We start from the raw sequence: 17,627 nt of genomic DNA, 5'->3' as shown, positions 1-17,627 counted from the left end.
TCAACGTTGGGAGCAATATTTAGATGTTGACTCGTCATTTCATTTCTTTATGTACAACATATTTGTATTAGGCCTATTATTTATATGTTTTTTATTTATATATATTTTTTATTACAGAGGTCCAGACCTCGATGTTCTCATATGTAGTTACGGCCATGATCAGGAAATACATCCATGAGTTAACAGTAAAGAGAGCCATTGGGAGTGAAATGTGATTAACTGTGGGGTCTTCATGATCTTAATGTAATAAATGAAAGCAAAATATATTTTATTTTAGTAGAGGGGCAAATCATACACAGGATAAGGTGACAGGGTAAACTATCTGTCGAATTTTCTGTGACCCATGTGAAAACAATGCTTAATTATATGGATGCAAATGTATGTCTCATTGAATGTATTTCCTCACAAATGGGAATCATGCAAATGTCCTAATTAAGTCATTTGCCATGGAGGACTAGGCTGCTGCCTGGAGTTCAGCTGCCTCGGTGCCTTCATCTGGCACCTCTTTCTAGTTTTTGTTAAGAGTTAAGTCTCCAACAAAGACAGGAAGGAGGTCAGCACTCAGCCAACACCTGAACGTGCTCCCTTTTTTGTGTTCCCCTTGATCCCCACAGTCCGTGCCTGTCATTAGTCTTAATGATGGAAAATTGTCATGTTGATACAAGTCTCTTACTCTCCCTCTCTCTTCTTTGTATAAGTAGTAGGTGGAAGCTCTATTTGTTACAAAGTTCTTTGTGACTAAAAGCCGTGGACAGTGCATTTGTGCTGGGGAAGAAAAAAGACCCTAGATGCTCTTTCCATAGCTGGGATAATTATTCCTACTGTGACCTTAATGATTCGCACTGTTCCCCCTGTATTTCATCCACGTGCCAGGCCCTCAGTGGAGCCCGGAGTCAGGGAATATGAAAAACCCTTATAATGAAACCATTTTGGCTGATGGAAAAAGGCTACTGAAGCTGCACTTGCTACAAAGACTGCTCAATTATATGAGTAATTGTGATAATTTCCCTTCCATTCATGGCTCTTTCTGAAAGGTAAAAAACAGACGCTGAAAGGGAAATTACTTGGACAATATAGAGTGTGAAATGGCTACGACAAAAAAGATGACTGTAAGAAAGTGTAGGACTATAAATAAATATGTTAAGTAGGACCATATAAATACACCCCTCGAAAGCTACCAAACAAAGACATAAATAAACACACACACTCTCTCCCTCACACGCACAGACATACACAAATACATATGTAGACAAATGACCATTGAATAATAAGATTTTAAAAAGTAGATATGCAGCTGCCTGAAAATTATACCTCTCTCTCCTTCCTATTGACAAAATTTCAGCTCCTGCAAATGCACGCTAGTAGTTGGCTATCATTTGTTGTTTTGTGACAGGAAAAGGATAATTACCTCTCTGAGATGCAGGACGACTGACATGACCTTTAGCCTTTGCCACGAATGCAGGAGGCCTGATAGAAAGCCTGAGGAATAATTGAGTACTTTGGCTTTTCTTTATATTGCAGAACATGTTTTGTTCAATGGAACACAGGAATAGCAGTGTTGTAGAGTGCATTAAACCCAGGGTGTTCATAAATATGATGTTCCCTTTCCTATCAACTCTGCCTTTTCGAAAAACTCTGATATGCATTAAAATGTCGATTTCATCACACTAGCAGACAGGAGAGACAGTGAAATATGCATTACTTTTTGTTTCCCAGTGGGGGTCGGATTAAACATTTCCTCCCCACAGAAAAGATAGAAAAGATTCTTGGCAAGCAGGAGCCAGCCTATAATTTCAGTCTCTGTGGAGAAAAAAAGTTCATTGTGCTACAGTAAATGGCCAACATACATCTTGACAACAGTAGACCTGCTGAATTCAGGGATCATCATTTCATACAGTGCACCTTTGTTCTTTGGAAAAATGCTTGCAACAAATGCATGATCCACAAAGCGAATTGAAACAATTTAGAGAAAATTATTCAGCAAAATAAATAAATGCATGCTCTCCTCAGAATCACATTGCCCTGTCCAGACTGAACAACTAAACAATAAATACAATGTTTGCATGTCTTGCCAGTGTACCCTACTACCCTACTATTCTGTAAATGTTAAACTGTTCAAACCAACTGTTATAACACATTGAGTGATTGAGCAATAACTACCCCATTGCTATCAATGGTTGATTATTGTTTCTTATTATTTTTTCTGACTAGCTGACACCTGGATGTTGTCCATATTGGGATGTTAGTAGACCCCCACAAAACTGCAATTTATTCAGACAAACCTTAAACTGTTCCCACATGTATGGCTGCTGACCCCTTAGGCCCTGTAATCTGGGATAAATCTTTCCAGGCAAGGCGAGAAACATTACAGCCTGGCAGCTCAAATGCTTGTATCACACTCAAATGATGAGTCTCTGTCACCAACCATGTCATCAGCTTCATCCCAAACCCCCCAATAACTTCTGTCCCATTGAGCAGCCTGTGTGCTTCTTGGCCAGCCAGTCAGAGACCCCCTGGTCCCACCTGATTGTGCCTCTGATGACATGTAGAGGGGTGTCCAGCTCACAGGCGCCAATAGCTGCGTCCCGCCACCAACACTCAGCTCCCAGCATCCCCCAGCAGCCTCCCGCAGCGCCTCTCCTGACAGCCACCAGAAATGTCTCCAACTTGTCAAGTCGCCATGGTAATAGTCCAGAAACAGAGAATAGCACAAAGGCTGGGCATACTCATGCAGGAATGCAGGAATGAAAAGTCTATGAGAACACTGACGTTCAAAATGTTCACAGTTTGAAGAAATAGAGAGCCTTGAAGCCATACAGTATTTCACCTATGGGCTGCGAAAAGCTCCTATTATTTTTTTTTGTTGCCATTGTTGACTTTTATGTTTAAATTGAAAACTGTCATACAACTATCCCTGATCTACCCTATATAATGTAACACTCTCAATATCTCCAATTGGGAACAAGCTAGATTCATTTGACTGACTGTGCACACTTGGGCCTATCTGTCCCAAACCCACATGCAAGCAGGGAAGCACTTCCATCTGCAAGCACTTCCATCTGGTGTGTCACCAGTCTTTGTAAATATATTTGATGCTAGTTGTCCATGCTAAAGTTGGAGCATTAAGCTAAAATGTGGAGCAATGTCATGGCTGCTAAGGTTGGGGTGAGTTGTAACACAAAATGTTACAACTATCCAGTGGTGATCCGTCATTCTGCCCCACCTGTTTTGAGCCCCAGATTTTTAGCAAAAACATTATAATAATTTTTCTTTTTGGGGGGGATTGCCTGTTTTGCTTGTTATTTTTGCATTAATACGTGTCACATATCAGTTTGCAAACAATGTAAAATAGAAATAAAAATCATTGCATTAACAAAGCCGCATACAAACATGGTCTCTTTTTTTGCTTTCTTGAGTAAGGCAGCTCCAAAATACAGGTGTTTCAGCCTAGCTCAGCACTTTCTGTGGTGGTGGGGCAGCCAGCGGAAAATACGGAGCGTAGGGGTTGGTAATATTCTGATTGGCTCAGTGCTCTGTCACTCAGGGGGACACTACCTCACTGCCAAATTTAAGGGTAGAGTTTGAAAATTCCAGCCCCTTGGGTGCTGCCATAGAGTTACATTAGAAGTGCCCATCCAAGAAGGCTCAAGGTCATTGGCCACAGATAAAATTACGTGAAATCACTTTATATCTACAGTAGCTTTGATTCGACTGATCATATCAACATCATACTTTCAAAATCTTAGCTAGCAGTCATCATCATGAATCAAGTCAACAATCTACAGGCAAATCCATTTTAATCCTTGTCATATGAAGAGAAATAACGAAGATAAATTATAGATCAAATGTATCGGTGCTCATTGGCCATTGGACATAAACATTACACAAATCGCAAATTCAACAATGAGTGGTTTGGAAGGAATCAGTGGCCATCTGCAAGCATTGCAAAGCCATCACTAGCCTGCTATTTAATAGAGTGGCTGTGTGGTCCCAAGTCTGGGTTCAAGGGTCTCTTTTCCAAGCTTAAAACGAGGAACATTCAACATTGGCCATGCTGTCAATCCAGCATGATTTCTGCCGTGCTCAAACCAACTGTTAACTCGGAAATGGAAAATCTCACTTCAGTGAGTTTAAGACAACTTGGAACTTGGGGAAAAAACAAGCTCCGACTGGGAATAAAAGTTTTGAAAGATCATCCAACTCGGAATTGTCAGTCGGGAACTCGGGCATCTTTCCAGAGCTACGACCAGAAGATCACTGACGTCATCTTGTAATATGCCAAGGAGATAATTATACTGTTTCTAAGAAAGTAATAGTAAGTGTATGTTGTGTAGTAAGCTGTTAGTAGCCCATGTGCCTCACTCTAATCATTTGGTCTATTTTCCCCTCTTAATTTCACCTACTGTTCTGACTTGGTGGTGCGCATGTAACCTATAACCTGATATTGAGAAATGTAATCTTCGAATAGTGTAAGAGCTTTCATTGTCTGCTTATATGCCCGCTTTATTTATCCTACGGTTCTGACTTGGTGTACAGGGAGAATACTGTAAGAATGGCCCATGTTCTGAATTATGTTGCTGTAGATTTCAAAAGTGCTGAACAAATAGTTATATTGATGACGTGTGTCTTAGCTCGCTCATTAATGTCTTAATCGAAATTACGGATTGCCTCTTATCCACTTATCCTTATGCCATAGTTTATACATCTCAATTGTCAGTAGAACCCACATTTGTTTAAGCAAGTCAGCCATATCAGATATGTTTTTTTTAAAAGGCAGTAAATGAGGCTGAATGAACTGTTTTGCTGCCAGACAAGGCTCCGCTGATAGCCAGGTGTAGCAGTGGTAAGGTGTTGGGACAGCTTTATGTAGGCCCTAACAGTTTGTGGGCACCGTTTGTCACTGTTGTAGTGCAATTCATGTATTGTTTAGTGTTGTGTTGTGTAGTGGCTTTGCTGGCATTCATCCCAAATTTTGTTTGTTTGCCCCACCAAGATTTCCAAGCTAAAATCGACACTGCAACTATCCACTGCAACTGAGATGTGGGTGCAGTGCTTTGAAGCACACAAAGTTGTTGGCCCACAAAGGATGCACTCCTAGAGGACAAGTGTACATGTTTCACAACTGTAAATCTGAGGGAAGAGGCTTCCAATGGGTGTACACACACGCACACACACAAACTTGCGAAGTCAAGTGTGAAAACACAGAAACAATATAACAGTGATTGGTTTAGTTCAGCTGTTTGCGTAAGACATTCAACTGAAAAAAAAGTGCCATAAGGTTTGTGAGTTTTAAGTCATTTCTGTGCCACATGACGTGTCATCAATTGCAATGCTTTTCTGATATTTGTTCAAATGCTCAATGAAAACATTTATTACTAAGTTGCAAGTTATGATTTATGCATTTCCTGAAAATGTTCCATTTCACCCCAAGCAGTGTTGCAACTGACCCTGGAGGTGGGGTAAATTGTAACATTTTACTCCTTGTACATGAGACCAAGTCACACCTTGTCTGTTTGATTTAGAAAGATAATACCTGTACCTATTTGTAGCAGACAGATGGAAGTTGTTTGTGTCACATTTGACTGTAGTAGCTCAAACAATCTCTGAAAAATGGACAAAAAGGTGAATAGTGCTACAACTGTATCCAGTCTTCCCTACTGTAAGTCTCTCTGCTAACTTGTAACACTACCTGCTACCTCTAGCATGGTTTATTTGTCTAACACATGAACAGAAAACAAACATTTCAAGGGGTTCCATTCGGCTTGCCTGACATTAATTGATGATTGAGATAAATGGTTGACTCACAGTGAAGGAAACAAAGGAGTTGTCCCTGTATGACAAAATCAGCATTTGTCATTTTGTGGAGGGAGTTTCATACATCAAAACTGGCTTTACACACAAACTCATGCACACAAGTAATTCCTAAATGGGTGTAAGGAGCAAGATCAACCAACCACCACTGCATCATCCTATCAGTGACCCTCGCGTATGACTCCAGACAGACATGACAGACCTTACGACACAGGGGGCTTGACTATAACCTACCATGATTGGTCATCATACCCCGCCGGGCAATGCAAACCAGACCATCTATACCTTAGCACTGTCACGCGGACAGATGGCCTACTATTAAAACCTATTCCTGAGGTTAGTGTGTTTACTAGTCATTCCACGGTTTCCTTTGAGCACGAACATCTACCCAGTGAAAGCTCAACAACAGCAAGGGTTTTTAAGGTGTCCCTAATGCACTCTGTGGCCAGCAAGGCTGTCAGGGATTGTAATAAATGTAGGGAACACTGCGAGGGAAAAGTGTTGCTGTCTCAATAGAGTGACACAGACAGGCCAAGGCTGTCAATGGAGCCCCTAATGATAGAGTAAGATAATGACAGACCCCAGTCAGAATCAGCAGGAAGAGGAAGATCAATCTGCAGCGAGGGAGGGAGGGATGGAAGGGGGAAAACGGTAGGCTCTTTCTTTTCTATTTTTCTCCGTTCTAGCTCATCTCATACATATCTATCTGCTGCAGCTGGCCCACACAGTGGCGAGGGAGCTCTGCATTAAGTACACAGTGGATCAATAACCATTACGACTCCTCCACAGCCTGACACATAGCAGGGACGCGCTTGACATTTCACTCAGGACTGCATTGATCCCAGCACACAGTATTCCAGCCTCCAGTTTGTGCCTGAGCCTGGGGTCTGGCTGGAATTGAAAAGCGAGGGGGTGGGAGTGTAAAATGGCAGAGAGAGTAGCTAACCAGCTGCCGGTGTACAAGTAAACAGCACACCCCTCTGTGCATTCCTCGTTTTCAATCTACTGTTTTTCCTGCAGCTACTGGCAAATCAAGAACTGGATCAAAGCCTGACCTGTGTAGGCTATGTTATATAGGCTATGTTATATAGAGTATACATATGCAAACACTGTATATGCATGAACGTGTATGAGAGAGATAAATAGTCACATTGACATCATTGTCGATAACATCTCCAGCTTGAAGTGGCCGTCTGGAAATCCAGAGGCATAAAAAACAAAAACATTTGGAGCAATTAAAAAAGTGGGAGTTTCTGAAAACCTTTCACAAGATAAACATACAGAAAAAGCAGACAACATCAAATTAGAAGCAATTTAGGCTAATTTCTTTTAAATCGTCCTTAGAGACACAAGACGTTATCTCCCGGGTCGGTCTGCTCTTGAAGTGTTATCATGTAAAACAGAGGTGGAAGTGATGCAAAAAGTAAGCTACAAGTTCTCACAGTCTCACAGTCAGAATTAGATGTTCGTCCATGTTTCTCAAATGTCAAATTTCAAAGTTGTTCCAAACGTCACATTTCAAAGTGTTTAAGATTAAGCTTGGGCATTAACTCCACATTTTTAAAGGTTAGGGTTATGTTTAGGCATTAACTACAAATTCTTAAGGTTAGACATTAACTACGAATGGTTAAGGTAAGGGTTAAGGTTTGGGATAAGCTTAATATAAAAATATAAAAAATTACTTTGTATCTTGGATTCGAATATGCAACATTTTGAATCGAATATGCAACATTTTACTTTTACAACGACCTACTTGAAGGTAACAGTGCTCACTGTTGCCCCTAGTGGCTGGTTTCCACGTCATCACCCAAGTCCTCAGCCATGGATGGTTGTCGAATACGGACTTGAATCACTGCATTAAATAAGACCTTCATATGAACCATTTAAAGTATTTATTTACATAAACAGTGCCTTCAGAAAGTAGTCACACCCCTTGAATTTGTCCACATTTTCTTGTGTTACAGCCTGAATTTAAAATGGATTAAATTGAGATGTTATGTCACTGGCCTACGCACAATACCCCATAATGTCAATGTGGAATTATGTTTTTCAAAATGTTTACAAATGGATTAAAAATGAAAAGTCTTGAGTCAATAAGTATTAAACTGCTTTGTTTTGGCAAGCCTAAGTAAAAATGTGCACAAGTCACATAATACATTTTAATGGACTCTGTGTGCAATAATAGTGTTCAACATGATTTTTGAATTACTACCTCATCTCTTTACACTACACATACAATTATCTGTAAGGTCCCTCAGTCGAGCAGTGAATTTCAAACACAAATTCAACCACAAAGACCAGGGAGATTTTCCAATGCCTCGCAAAGAAGGGCCCATATTGGTAGATCGGTAAAAAAAAAACAGACCTTGAATATCCCTTTGAGCACAGTGTTATTAATTACATTTTGGATGGTGTATCAATACACCCAGTCACTACAAAGATACAGGCAATCCTTCCTAACTCAGTTGCCAAAGAGTAAGGAATCCACTCAGGGATTTCAGCATGAGGCCAATGGTGACATTAAAAAGTTACAATGTTTAATGGCAGTGATAGTAGAAACCTGAGGATGGATCAACAACATTGTAGTTACTCAACAATACTAACCTAACTGACAGAGTTAAAAGAAGGACGCCTGTACTGAATAAAAATATTCCAAAACATGCATCCTGTTTGCAACAAGGCACTAAAGTAATACTGCAAAAAATGTGGCAAAGCAATTCACATTTTTGTCCTGAATACAAAGTGTTATGTTTAGTGCAAATCCAATACAACACATTACTGAGTACCACTATCCATATCTTCAAGCGTAGTGGTGGCTCCATCATGTTATGGGTACGCTTGTAATCGCTAAGGACTGTGGAGATTTTCAGGATAAAAAATTAACAAAATGGAGCTAAGCAGAGGCAAAATCATAGAGGAAAACCTGGTTCAGTCTGCTTTCCACCAAGACGCTGGGAGATAAATTCACCTTTCAGCAGGACAATAACCTAAAACTAAAAGGACAAATCTACACTGGAGTTGCTTATCAAGAAGATAGTGAATGTTCCTGTGTGGCTGAATGTTCCACTTGGCCTTCAATCTGCTTGAAAATCTATGTAAAGATTTGAAAATGGTTATCTAGCAATGATCAACAACCAATTTGACAGAGCTTGAAGAATTTTGAAAAATATTGTACAATATTGCACAGAAAGACTTGCACAGAAAGACTCACAGTTGCCAAAGATGATTCTCACATGTATTGACTCAGGGGTGTGACCACTTACGTACATTTTATATTTTTGTATTTAATTTTTCTATAGATTTGTTAAAAATACTAAAAACATACGTTCACCTTTGTCATTATGGTGTATTGTGTGCAGATGGGTGAGATGGGAAAAAAAAGGAATTTAATCCATTTTGAATTCATGCTGTTACACAGAAAAAATATGGAATAGGTCAAGGGGTATGAATACTTTCTGAAGGCACTGTACTTTATATCAGGAACTCAGGACATGTTAAAGGAATATGAGCTATTATATTTGTTCTAGTCCATCGTTGTTCCATGTCTATGTCTTCCATACATACTCATGCGTATTTTTCCTTTCAATGGATTTTCATTTTCAATATGCCATACAAATCATTAACTGCATGTCATTTGTTTCTCTTGTGTTGGCAGGATGGGACATCAATTAGCTTTTTTTTCATAGCAAAGGACAAGCCTATCTATGACCATACAGGGATCCTTTCCAAGACTTATCTGTATATCAATGCAACCCAATAGACTGTGTTCCCTTGTTCCTATAGGCACATCGCTTTATTTAAACGAAAAAAAGACCGCATAACTCCACTGCCAGACATCACTGTTCCTGGGGTTGATCCTAAATTGGGCTGCCATAATGGAGAGGGGGGGTTTCCCAGCCAGAGCCTGGGCTAGAGCCAGAGCCAGACTGTACAGCTAAAAGGAAGTGAATACCTGTCAGGTATACTGTGACATACCACATTGTTCACTGTGATAAAGATTGATTTTGGGAAGCTTCTGTGGAGCCAGATGGCTATTGTGTCTGATTGCTTTTTTGCTGAACAATAAAGTCTGTTTCTTCAGTTGTCATGCCAACCTGCAGATTTAAAAACAGGATAAAAAAAAACAGTTTCCCCCTCTATCTCTCGCTCTCTTTCTGTCTGCAGTAGATATGACTCCCTGATAAAATAAAGGTTAAATAAGTACAGAATAAAAGATTGCAGCTCAACTCCAATCATGAGTAATGAACAATTACTCGGCCATGCACACGAGACTATATATATATAAGTAGGCCAAATAGGTTTGCAGAACTCATTATGGTGAATGTAGGTGGTCTATGCATGCTGAACGCACTTTTGACATCGAGATGCTAATGGTGGCACGGACAATTATCTGTAACATTTGTAGAGAAGAGTTGCATGTATGATCTCTGCTCTTTCCTTACAAGTCTTTGATGTTGACAAGGTACTCTCTGAGCTAACATGAATAAATAACTGAAATTACAGGGATTGTGTCATTATTGGGAATCATTGTATAACGTTGCATATCACAATAGGACTTTTATGTCAGGCCTGCCTGTTAACCAAGATATGCATCAAATTACAGGGCTAAACCTAATATTGATTTCTTGCTCTGGGCAGCTGATCTGAAGTTAACTATTACATGTGTAGGAAACAACAAACAAACGCGCACACACACACAGACCTTACAATCATTCGAACCAGTGGCAGGATACAGCACGCCAACTAAAGGCAGCCCCTGAATCGGATCTTCATCTTTAATTTCTCTGTGGTCGCCCCAGTTGGATACAATACCCGTCGTCACATAGTCTGGGGTCATTATATGCTGGGAGGCAGCAGGGGAAAAAGAGACTGTGCATGAAAATGAGAGCCGATCTGCAGTCACAATGCAGCCATTTAGCATGATGGGGGTGTAGGGATCAACAGCAGCCTGCCCTCCATGTTCCAGGCCGACCCAGGGTAGCTCCAACAGAAAGATTCCAGAGCCCTGGGGACTGACAGGGGACTCAATCCACCTCAACACTCCCAGCCCCTCATACAGTATAATGTTTGTCTGGCACACAATCACAAGTAAGACTGGGCTTAACTCTGGAGCTTGTTGGCAATCCTCCATCTGGCGGTATGGATATCTACCAGTGAAGAGTTGATGTCGATGGACATTGACTCGATGCTTATTACCTGCATGCCATGCTGGTTCAATTGTTGACTTTCACATCAAATCCCAATCAGATATAAATTATAGGCATTTCATCTCAAGAGAATAGTGCTTTATAGCAGTAAAAAAAACAATATATGTTTTTTATACACTGCTCAAAAAAATAAAGGGAACCCTTGAACAACACAATGTAACTCCAAGTCAATCACACTTCTGTTAAATCAAACTGTCCACTTAGGAATCAACACTGATTGACAATACATTTCACATGCTGTTGTGCAAATGGAATAGACAACAGGTGGAAATTATAGGCAATTAGCAAGACACCCCCAATAAAGGAGTGGTTCTGCAGGTGGTGACCACAGACCACTTCTCAGTTCCTATGCTTCCTGGCTGATGTTTTGGTCACTTTTGAATGCTGGCGGTGCTTTCACTCTAGTGGTAGCATGAGACGGAGTCTACAACCCACACAAGTGGCTCAGGTAGAGCAGCTCATCCAGGATGGAACACCAATGCGAGCTGTGGCAAGAAGATTTGCTGTGTCTGTCAGCGTGGTGTCCAGAGCATGGAGGCGCTACCAGGAGACAGGCCAGTACATCAGGAGACGTGGAGGAGGCCGTAGGAGGGAAACAACCCAGCAGCAGGACCGCTACCTCCGCCTTTGTGCAAGGAGGAGCAGGAAGAGCACTGCCAGAGCCCTGCAAAATGACCTCCAGCAGGACACAAATGTGCATGTGTCTGCTCAAACGGTCAGAAACAGACTCCACGAGGGTGGTATGAGGGCCCGACGTCCACAGGTTTTGGGTTGTGCTGACAGCCCAACACCATGCAGGACGTTTGGCATTTGCCAGAGAACACCAAGATTGGCAAATTCGCCACTGGCGCCCTGTGCTCTTCACAGATGAAAGCAGGTTCACACTGAGCACATATGACAGACGTGACAGAGTCTGGAGACGCCGTGGAGAATGTTCTGCTGCCTGCAACATCCTCCAGCATGACCGGTTTGGCGGTGGGTCAGTCATGGTGTGGGGTGGCATTTCTTTGGGGGGCCGCACAGCCCTCCATGTGCTCGCCAGAGGTAGCCTGACTGCCATTAGGTACCGAGATGAGATCCTCAGACCCCTTGTGAGACCATATGCTGGTGCGGTTGGCTCTGGGTTCCTCCTAATGCAAGACAATGCTAGACCTCATGTGGCTGGATTGTGTCAGCAGTTCCTGCAAGAGGAAGGCATTGATGCTATGGACTGGCCTGCCCGTTCCCCAGACCTGAATCCAATTGAGCACATCTGGGACATCATGTCTCGCTCCATCCACCAACGCCACGTTGCACCACAGACTGTCCAGGAGTTGGCGGATGCTTTAGTCCAGGTCTGGGAGGAGATCCCTCAGGAGACCATCCGTCACCTATTCAGGAACATGCCCAGGCGTTGTAGGGAGGTCATACAGGCACGTGGAGGCCACACACACTACTGAGCCTCATTTTGACTTGTTTTAAGGACATTACATCAAATTTGGATCAGCCTGTAGTGTGGTTTTCCACTTTAATTTTGAGTGTGACTCCAAATCCAGACCTCCATGGGTTGATCAATTTGATTTCCATTGATCATTTTTGTGTGATTTTGTTGTCAGCACATTCAACTATGTAAAGAAAAAAGTATTTAATAAGAATATTTCATTCATTCAGATCTAGGATGTGTTATTTTAGTGTTCCCTTTATTTTTTTGAGCAGTGTATATATACTGGTATAATAACAATGATTTGTGGAGTTCAATCTCAATGTAGGTACATATTAATTTCATACACCCTTTCCTAAAACTGATTTGCTACAAATAATGTCTGTAGGAAAGAAAACTATACATTTCAATCCAAGTTTATGCACCTACATATTTTGTCATGTTCCCACACTGCAAATACTCTGATGCCCAGGGTCGGCCCAGCCAATTGGCCCAATATGAGGCCGCATAGGGCCCTAGAATGTCAAAGGGCCCCCCAAATCTAGTGCCCCAGAATGTCAAAGGCCCCAACCAAATATTACATTATCTTTTTTTTGGTCAGGCAAGTTCAAGAGGCCCTCGCACAAACCTGTGGAGAGTTACAGATGTGGTTTTACGTAGTGGGGGACGGGTGCAAGTTGCACAGAAGCAGTGCTGCTGATGAGAGAGCGAGGAGGAGGAGGTGGCTAGGCTAGGCTAGGGTATGCATCTGTCAAGGCATCTAATAAAAGGTCAGACACATCGGGTGCAGAGAAGAGGTGAAAAGAGGAGGACAAGAAGGTGCAAGGTAGAGGTACGTTACAACTGGTAACTATTTATTTTCACCTGTTGAGTTGAGTGTTGAGTGTGTCCTGTCCTGTCCTCAATCCATGCAACTAGCTAGCTATTAGCGAACTAGTTGTCAATCAATTTCTAGCTAGCTTCTAAAATAAATGAACACACCCAATACCATGTGTAAGCAGATCTAGCCTGCCAAGTTATGAAGAGCACAGTGCAACAATAAAGACAGAGTACTTATCTTGTGGGGACAATGCATCCAGTCCATGTGTTTATAGTTGTTGTGGGGTAAGGAGTGGGTATAGAGTGGGGTCTAGATTGCAGGGAAAAGCCGTTTCAGGTGTTCCAAATGTTTTGGCTTCCGCAAACCTCACGTACTTCATGGGGGGGTGCACCTAAGCACTCTCCTAGGGCCCCCGGGACACCCGACCCTTGCTAATGCCTCTATCCCTGTTTATGCCGATGCCTCCATCCCTCACAGTGTAAATATATATATTTTCACCTTTCCAACTTATGACCCCATCCCAAATAACTTTATGTTTTAAAGAACATTGTAAATGTCAATATGAAACTTGAAACGCAACAGAATGGCAAGAGGTGGCAATTTGGTTTACAAAGCAATGGCACCTCTGACTTGAACCTCCTTTCAGTCCTCGAGAATAATCCAATAACAAATACTGTCCAAAACTATATCTCTCAGGAGTTGCATGTTAAAATACAGAAGTACAAACACCTTCAATTCCAGCACATTCCAAATACAGTTGAAAATGTGTAGATGGGGGAGTACCATTATGGCTGTTGTTTAGGTTGGCCTTAGAAGACACTGGGTGGATAGACCACAGCACTACTATACTCTAACAACGCTGGAGGAACTGATCCCCAGCCCCGCTGGAGGAAACACCTGCACAGACCAGATGTTGGAGATGTTCTTCTCGGTCTGTTTCTCTGGTAAGTGAAAGACGATGACCTTCGTCTAGAAAAGCTTTGGACGCTGTTTTGAATGGACCTTAGGAGACCAGATAAGTATCATCATGACTGTTATATCACTTACAAAACAACACATTTATGTGAACCAGCTCTGTATTGAACAGCAGCAGCAGGAGGAATAGTGGTGTTGGGGAGGGCAGACGGCCACAGCCTGATATGAGCTGTGTAGCGTAGTGTGTAGCTCTCTCTGGGCCATGTGACAAAGTACTCTCCCTCCATGTGGCCTGTTTAAATTAGCCCAAGCCCCAGAGCAAGTGTGGACAGCAGCTGGAGTGCGAGAGGCAGTGCTGGCAGTGGTGATAATCATCAGGGAGGATGTGGGGAGAGAAGCCCTGAGGGGAGGGCATAGAGGGGCTTGTGATCTTACAAGCCCAATCAGGGCCCGAGTGGAGCCCGCCGAGGCCTCATATGGCTTAACAGCACACCAGCGCACCACTCAACGTCCTGGACACAGAGCATGTCTCCTCCCTGACCGCCAGCTTAACCCTTTCAGAGTGTGGGGGCTCCCCTGGCCCGGGCTCACGCCGCTCATTCGCTCATCACCACACCAATCAGCCTCAGACGTAGCAGCGACGGGGAGCTCCACTCCCAGCCTGGGCTGGAGAGGCTTTTATCCTCCACCAAGAGGAGTGCAAATATGGAGCTTAGTGTTCTCAGCAGTGACAGCAAGAGGATCCGCATACAACCACACCGAGGAGGCTCTTCTGTCATATCAACAGTATGGCTACGATCAGAAACACAGAGAAGGGAATATGGATATATTGCAAGCATTTCCATGACAGATATAGAACATTGATTTTCATTATATTTAATATGCAAGTGCTAGCATTTGAGTCCCCGGAACTGTGAATTACAGTCATTATACTGTAATAATGTATAGCAATGATTATACTGTTCAGCAATGATTGAAGAAAATAACAAGAGCAGGCTACTTGCTGGGGTGTTCCTAGTCCCTCTGATTTTAGGCCCACTGACACCTGTAGCCTCTCAGTAAATCAAGCATCAGGTCAAAGCTCCTCAGAGGTTGCACGCGACCAGTTCATCAGGAGCCCGCTCTGCTCGTGCTGCGTGACAGGAGGACATGATGGAGAGGCCCTTCCACCCAGGTAGGGTCAGAGCCAGGCCCTGATTACACAGCTGCTGATATTCCCCAGCACAGAGCCCTGAGACGGATGGACCCTGTATCCCCCATCCATCCATCCATCCATCCCCAGCCCTGGCCCTGCTGTTGCTGAGAGGACAAGGGCCAGAGACACACACTGCCTTCAACAACACCTCCCTAACAGAGATGGGTGAGGAAGAGAGATCCAGAGGTAGAGGATTGTTACGAAGGCGAATACCACAGAGATGAATGCTCGTGCCTCCATTATGCCTCAGTATCAGGCCCAGCTGGCCACAACATCCAGTAATGATTTTAGTCTGTCAATCAAAGCAGAGGAAAATCTATACCACTCGGCAGAATTACATAAAGTGCCATTCTCACAAGAGATCCTTTCCCTCAGTGTACTTTTGTCTGGGGCTTTAGAAGAACTCTATGGCCCATGGGAGAGGAGCATGGGAGGGTGAACAATGTGGGAATCCAGAGAAGAACCCACACATTCCCTTTTTTACCATCCCTGCTGTGACTCCAAGAAGAGGCTGTATCTTCACAGGCTATTTCATACAGCAACATCATCAATCACGTCAGACAGGCCAGACTGTACCTTCTGCCCCAACCCTTCCATTACATGACCCCAAATACTGCTCAGATGAAGACAGGACAGACCAAATCAAAAAGTGTTCTTGCACAATACAAACCTAAAAATAATATTGTATTTTGGCCATTGCGTGACAGTCTAAAGGGTAACCAAACGGTATACTTTTTGTACACACCGTTCTATGTGGACTGGTGCACTGAGAAGGCATATTTAAGTTGGAAAAATGTCCCATTGCTTTCAGCTCAGTAATGTACTCAAGCTCATTTAAAGAAGTAGTCATGTAACCTCCACATATAGAAATGATTACAATTCTGAGCTGGTGTTGATAATGCCTGAGCCCAGAATAAAAACATCTAATATTACATGAGTCCACCTGCACATTATCACCAACCACTACATTATCAATTCCACCTTCTGAATTCAATGGGATTATGGCTAAAATGCCTGTCAGAGGAGGTTGTCATTTGCTACATAACGATGGATACAGTCTGATTATGGCGCAGATAAGATGGTGAGAGCCTGTCCTATTATAGGCTGAGTGGTGGTACGGAACACTCTCATGGAGATGATAAAGGGACAAGCGCTGTTGACCCCTGTAGCAATGCAATGGGCTCCCAAAGACCCAGGCACGGTGTCTGTGTGGGCATGTAATGCTGCAGCCCTCACCCAGCCAGCGGAGCCTCTGCTGTGGCCTGATGTGACAGCCTCCCCCCCAGGGCCCAGCCACCAGAGGATCAGTCGTGCTTAGAGCTGCCTAGGCAGCCCAGCTAACAGGGGAACAAGCAGTGCTTTGAGGAGACCTCTGCCAGTCAGACAGGGAGCCCCAGGCCTCCAGCCCTCAGGGGTTAACCTCTCAGGCTGCCAAGCAAAATACTGCAAGAGGCTCATAATTACACAGGCAGTCAAAGGGCATGCGCAATTTCCAGAGCTATTTACACAGTTGAGAAGGCCCCCTCGAGATGCATGTTAGCGTTTTTCGTTATGAATCTTGTTCTAGAGGCAGCTCTGCAGAACGGTCACTAGCTAGCACAGCCAAAAAGTCACACAATCTGATTTTAAACCTAACCCTAACCTTAACCCTTACCACACTGGTAACCCCAACCTTAAATTAAGGTTACGTTTTAGTTTTCATTAATATGAATATACAAAATCAAGATAGTAAGATGGTAAGGTGGTCTCCATTAAATATGCCTACTGTAATTTACGAAGCAGGACATTGGCTGTCCTCAAATTAGAGGTCATTTTAGATCACATGACATGTGTACTGTGTGTTTCAAAAACAACCAGGGGCTTTTATGCAAAATTATAAAGTATGTAAGCCATGATAGCTTCAGCCTGAATAATGTTTCAATTTTCAGGTGTTGTCAAGAGCTGGTGTCATTTGTTCAAATGAGTCTATCATGTATCCTCCAAGAACATAAAAGTGAACACTCATATTCAACTACCCAGCAGAGATGGATGGTTGTGAGGTGTAAGGTGTTGTTGCTATGCTGGCTCTGGCTCTGACTCTGGCTCTGGCTCTGGTCTGCTGTAGTGTGAGGATGAGGTTGTGCAATGGGACTGAGAGTGTATAAATAGCAGTGTGGAGCTCTACCTCCTGCCTGGTCCGTGCAGAGGCCCCAGGGGAGCAAGGAGTGCTGGGGGCCCCTGCAGCCTCTTCCAAGCACAGCTGTTCACCAGGTCCAGAGC

Source organism: Oncorhynchus nerka, linkage group LG3 (genome assembly GCF_034236695.1).
Source record: "Oncorhynchus nerka isolate Pitt River linkage group LG3, Oner_Uvic_2.0, whole genome shotgun sequence".
Classification (NCBI taxonomy): Eukaryota; Metazoa; Chordata; class Actinopteri; order Salmoniformes; family Salmonidae; genus Oncorhynchus; species Oncorhynchus nerka.
The sequence above is the reverse complement of the archived record's forward strand: the minus strand, read 5'-3'. Positions refer to the sequence as shown.